This window comes from Bos javanicus, chromosome X (assembly GCF_032452875.1).
Source record: "Bos javanicus breed banteng chromosome X, ARS-OSU_banteng_1.0, whole genome shotgun sequence".
Taxonomy (NCBI): Eukaryota; Metazoa; Chordata; class Mammalia; order Artiodactyla; family Bovidae; genus Bos; species Bos javanicus.
In genome coordinates, this window is record NC_083897.1 from 17,046,911 (window position 1) to 17,052,910 (window position 6,000).

The 6,000-nt window shown below is 42.5% G+C and overlaps 1 protein-coding gene across 1 annotated transcript in view; it reads right to left on the reverse strand.

The window, feature by feature from the left end:
• USP26 (ubiquitin specific peptidase 26) overlaps positions 1–5,693 on the reverse strand; it is a 42,636-nt gene extending 36,943 nt beyond the window's left edge. Inside the window, exons 1-3 of the mRNA XM_061408347.1 lie at positions 5,612–5,693; positions 4,986–5,031; positions 3,514–3,574 (exon numbers count right to left, since the gene is read on the reverse strand). The gene's annotated coding sequence lies outside the window, so the exon portion shown is untranslated. The remainder of the gene's footprint in view (positions 1–3,513; positions 3,575–4,985; positions 5,032–5,611) is intronic.
• Between the last annotated feature and the right edge of the window lie 307 nt (positions 5,694–6,000).

The window sequence follows — 6,000 nt, forward strand, 5'->3', positions numbered from 1 at the left end:
CTTCAGATTAAAGTCCAGAAGAAAGATACGGAATATGGGAATATTGAAGGAAAACAGTGTCTTGAGGAATATATTGGAACAATCTCACCCTTAAAATAGCTCATGTGCAAAAAGTCTGTACCAGAAATTCGACTCTAAACAAATGAGAAGCTGAGAGGCCACTTATTCCCAGGGTCATTTTTCAGAGGCCCAATAAAAATCCACAAGAAACAGGAGCAGCAAAGCCTACATCAACAAAGAAATAAAGAATTCAGAGAAAAATGGTAAAGAGTCATCTCCATCACCAGTTTCTCAACTTTGCCTAAAGGGCAGTTCTCTCTCCTATACTCACAATGGGCACTGGTATCTTCTTCTTCCTTATACATACTTGGAGCACTGTACTGCTGCTGCTGCTGCTGCTGCTAAGTCGCGTCAGTCGTGTCTGACTCTGTGCGACCCCATAGACGGCAGCCCACCAGGCTCCCCCGTCCCTCAGATTCTCCAGGCAAGAACACTGGAGTGGGTTGCCATTTCCTTCTCCAATGCATGAAAGTGAAAAGTGAAAGTGAAGTCGCTCAGTCGTGTCCGACCTCTAGCAAACCCATGGACTGCAGCGCACCAGGCTCCTCTGTCCATGAGATTTTCTAGGCCAGAGTACTGGAGTGGGTTGCCATTGCCTTCTCTGGAGCACTGTACTGGGGACCCTTAAATCTCTATAATTCTTAAATACTCTTCCCATGTTACTGCAGATGTGAATAGACAAACCAATCCAATTCCAAACTACTCATTTTCCAGTGGGCTCAAGATGCTCTGGAGAAAAACGAATCAAATATATAAACTAATTCTGAGAACTGAGAAAGGTTCTTTGATGATGGTCTCCTTACAAATGGTCTGACTATGAATTGCCTATTGAGTACTTTCCAGTTCAGACACTTTTCCTTCACTTGTTTCTATACTGCCTAAGTTGACCTATCTTCTTCATGATGTGTGTTTATATACCTAAAACTGAACTGTAATTTTTCCAGGTTGAGAAACTACCACTAAGAAATTAGTATCTAAAACAACTACAGTGGAATCCAAAAATTCTGCATATTGGTGAGTACAATAACTTTTCAAGGCTAAAAGGAGCCACTCTCAGGCTCTAGATGATAAATACTACCATCCTTTCCTCATGTATCAAGAGCCATCAATCTTTCTGTCACTGTAATAACAGACCAAGAAAGATGACAGTGTTAAAAGTGTGGAGCTACCAGTTCTTTATTCAAGTGTTTGATAAATAGACCATGCTACTGCTACTGCTGCTAAGTCGCTTCAGTCGTGTCCGACTCTGTGCGACCCCATAGACGGCAGCCCACCAGGCTCCCCGTCCCCGGGATTCTCCAGGCAAGAACACTGGAGTGGGTTGCCATTTCCTTCTCCAATGCATGAAAGTGAAAAGTGAAAGTGAAGTCGCTCAGTCGTGTCCAACTCTTAGCGACCCCATGGACTGCAGCCTACCAGGCTCCTCCATCCATGGGATTTTCCAGGCAAGAGTACTGGAGTGGGTTGACATTGCCTTCTCTGAAATAGACCATAGATGGCATATATATCTAAATGAAGCATTTAAAGCAATTAATTGATGCATCTCAAACTGAGATTGCCTTCAAGTCTCATCTACATTGATATCTTTGCCTACCTTTAAATATTACTTTGATTAGTTGAATCAAACCCCAAGGCAGAAGGTGGGAAGACGCATGAAAGTTTAAAAAATCAAGTGGCCACAGCACTAGACATTTCTTTTGAATACCTATATTCTGAAGCTAAAATGTGTAGGGAAAAGCAGTATTTGCAATAAGTCATGGTTTTGCCTCCTGATATATACATCTCCTTCCATATTTGCTAGCTACATCTCAGACCACAGTAATAAAACTTCCAGATCTGTGATATTCTTTATGTTACTTGTTTAGTTGAGGAGATGCTGAAGCACAGGGAGGATTGAGAAGAGGAAAGGGGGTAGGAGACACCCCCTGAACCCACAACGCCCATGACACCTTTCATACCAAAAGCCCTATCCTTCTAACTGTCTGCTTTGTCCTCATCCTCGGGAGCACAGCACTACTGTTTCAAGCCTTCTCCCCATCTTTGGGCCGGGCTGAAGGTAAGAGACCATTTCCTACTTGTCATTCCCTCTCTGATTCATTTTCTGAGGATTTATCTGCTGCAATTCTTCTCCCCTCAGAAAAACAGACAATAAGTGGCCAAAGAACTACATCTAAAATCCTTTTAGTGCTCTCATGATTTTCTGAGCAGTTTTCAGCACCAGCTACTTCTACAATTGCAAAATCACGTGTCACTTCTGGATAAACATGGTGAGCAGGAAATGGAATGGTGGTAGGCTGGGGGAGGTATTATTTTGATGAGTAAACCTCATGGAATTATTTTATTCTTTAAATTTCATACTTGTATAAATTTGATTCAAATTTTTTAAAAAACACAAACTTTTATTTTTGGACTGGTTTGTGCACCCACTTTGTGCACAGACAGATTGCAGGGAATGCATGCCAGGCCCACAGCTGGACAGTCATTGACCAAAGGACAGTCTTTTCTGGATCACTTTTGACTCATTAGAACTCCATGAAAAATATGAATTCCCACAAATGCCTACAAATGACGAGTAGAGTTTACCATGAAATGAGACAGTAGGGTCATGGTACTGCTAAAAGAACCTCTCATTTTAATAAAATTATCATTATATCCCTTGATTCTGCTGAGAAATCACAAAACAAAATAACAGGAAGGAAGAATAAAAGCTTTCAAGATAAGGGTAGTATTTATGTCATTAAGATGCACCAAGCTACTTCCATTCTGGGTGTGTGTGTGTGTGTATGTGTAATGAATCCAGCCAAACCACCGACAAGTAACATTTGGAAATTAGACAAAATTGATTCCTAGATTCAAGCAAAAGTTCAAGGTGAGAGGGAGGAGGCGAGGAGCAGACTCCGATGGAAAAGAAGTCATTACCAGCTAGCTCCTCTGGAATACCAATAAACCTCAGTCTTGTGAAAGCATATTTTTATGGAATTTCATAAACATTCCCCTGTGGTCCCTTGACATTTCCAACCTAACTACATACATAAATGGAGAAAACAGGTCTATAGAACAGCCAAAAATGAGACATGCTGAAATAGGTAGCTGGAAAGATTTTTGCTTAAACGAGGAATCAAAATTCCCACTGTGTTGAAGTACCCAAATGATCTACACTTATACTAACTAGGTGTGTGTGGGGTGACCGTTTTGGTCAAAAGTCCAAGGAACAGATGGGTTTTGGGGTTTCCTTATGGCTGGATGCCAGCTATGACTAACTGAGTAAGGACCAGTTTCTCTGCAAAGATATTTAAATTAAACAAGTGACACTCACATCCAAGGCTTCTAGTTGTTTCTAATTAACACTCATGCAAGCTGTGAAAATCTTTACCTGCCGCCATTTTGCTTATTCTGTGAATCAAAATGATGTACTAATAAAAACACTTTTCTGTGACTGTCGAATGTCCTTACCTCCACAAAGATCCTGAGAGGCACGTCCTTATCAGCCCAGGTGGAAACAGTGAAACTGGATCTGTTGAGAAAAGATCATGTTTAGAAAAATTATTCCCTGACCAGCAAGCTACCCATGTACCTTTGTGCACTAGGAACAATCATTCTCCTCTACTCTCTTCCCACCATGCTTTTATTTTTTTTAATATTTTTATTTATTTATTTGGCTGTACCGGGTCTCTAGTGGCAACACGTGAGTTCTTCCATCTTCGTTGAGGCATGAGGGATCTTTAGTTGAAGCATGTGAAGTTTTAGGTGCAGCATGTAGGATCATAGTTCCCTGACCAGGGATCGAACCCCAGTCCCCTGCATTGGGAGCCATTGGGCCACCAGGGAAGTTCACTGCACTGTGCTTTTAGCTGACATCTCTTGCCTTGCCTCCTCTAGGGAAGTCCTTCTCTAGACAGTAAAGACTGCATCATCAGCTACAGAAAGACCCAAGTAAGGACAGCAGAACCTCCACTCTTGACCCTGGAAGAACTCTAGCAGAAGCTCACAGGTTTGCTTTTTGGGGATCTAGCAGTTTCCAGACTCTCCTGAGGCACTCGTGGCTATCCAGAGTCCTAATGCAGTATTCCACTAGAGTTCTCTGCAGATTCTGCCTGATCCAACCACCTCATCAGCTCCTCCTGGACTTTGGATAGAACTTCTTAAAAGTGTGGGCTTCCTTGGTGGCTCAGATGGAAAAGAATCTGCCTGCAGTGAAGGAGACACGGGTTCGATCTTTGGGTCGGCGAGGGAAATGGCTACCCACTCTAGTATTTATGTCTACACACAGTTACTGGTGGAATCAGATTGGAACTGTGATCTGACTGACTCCAAAGCAATCCAAGTGGCAAGTTATAAAGTACCAAGCATTAGGGCTACATGAAGTGAAGTGAAGTTGCTCAGTCGTATCCGACTGTTTGCAACCCCATGGACTGTAGCCTACCAGGCTCCTCCGTCCATGGAATTTTCCAGGCAAGAGTACTGGAGTGGGTTGCCATTCCCTTCTCCAGGAGATCTTCCCGACCCAGGGATTGAACCCAGGTCTCGCTTATTGTACACAGACGCTTGCTTTACCGTCTGAGCCACCAATAATGCAGGAATTTACACATGATTCTAGTTTATAAGGCTTATTGTTAGATGACTGCAGGGGAAGACTGCATTCCTAAACGTACGCCAGAGTGAGCAACAACTCCAAATGTAAAAACTGTGGTTAGAAGATATCCCATGCTGCGATTTGGTATTCCAATATTCTGAAAGCTTCAACCCCAAATTAATATGAAATCTCATCACTCACCAGAAAAGAATCCAGATCTAGCTACTACTTACCTTGTCAGAAAATTGCCTGCAAAGGTGAGATCAGGTTCACACACAAGACCTTTACATGTTTTACAGAAACATCAGAGAGCAATCTGGGAAAAACAGCACCAAATATGGGGAATTCTTACCAATGAAGCCTTGTGGTTTGGCCACTGTACTGACAGAGACGATGACCTTGACATAGACAACAGACAGCATTTGTTATACAGGAGCTTAAATGTAACCCAATAACATTAGCACTTTTTGTCATGATGACCTCACCCAAACCCATTCATCCCATGGTGTAACTAACAGGAAACACAGGGGTCAGGGAGACTTAAGCATGAAAATCTCAAATCTTATTCCCAGCTTCCAATACCTGAATCAGTTGAAACATTTTAACAGTGACACCAAGTATTGAATACGTTAGAAGTCAGCTGAACTACCAGACCTGTCTTAGAGTGAAAATGAGCTGAGTGTCTCTCAAGCTTAGAGACTGAAGGCTTACTATGTATGAAACATGATATGTGGTCCCAGCAATGTCTATAGAGCAGGAAAATGCCCAAAATGCATGGGAAGGTAAAGATTTGGAGGAGTACGACCTACATATTACCTTAATTGCTGGCCTTTGCCTTCAGGACTCCTACCAAATGTCACAATTAGGGTAGGTAGGCTGGCAGACTACCATTCCCTGCTCCCCATGAATCTCATCCCTCCCCCTTTTCCATAGATAGAACTGGGCTCTAAAATTACATTCAGATCCACGTTCTCGTACCTGTTGAAACAGAGGAATTTAAGCAGCACCCTGCACTCTTGACTCCCGAAGTTTGTTTTCTACAATCTAGTCCATTCTGGCTTTCCAAAAAGAATAAAAAGAAAAGTCAAAATTCTGGTTTTAAAAAGTCAAAGTGAGATTTCTTTGAAATTCAACCAGTCTGATTCTGCCAATGTCTCTGTAACAGTAGCACTCACAGGGTACAGAGGAATACAAATAAGTATGGGTAAAAACATGCACCTGCTTAATTAAAACAATGGGTTGTAGAAACACGGTCTCTACCATCGAGTTAGTCGGCAGTGTCCAGGAGTGACCCTGCCACTGCTGGTAGTTCCTATCTCTAGAGACACAGGGAAGGGGCCCAACACCTTGTGTAGTGACCCAGGAGA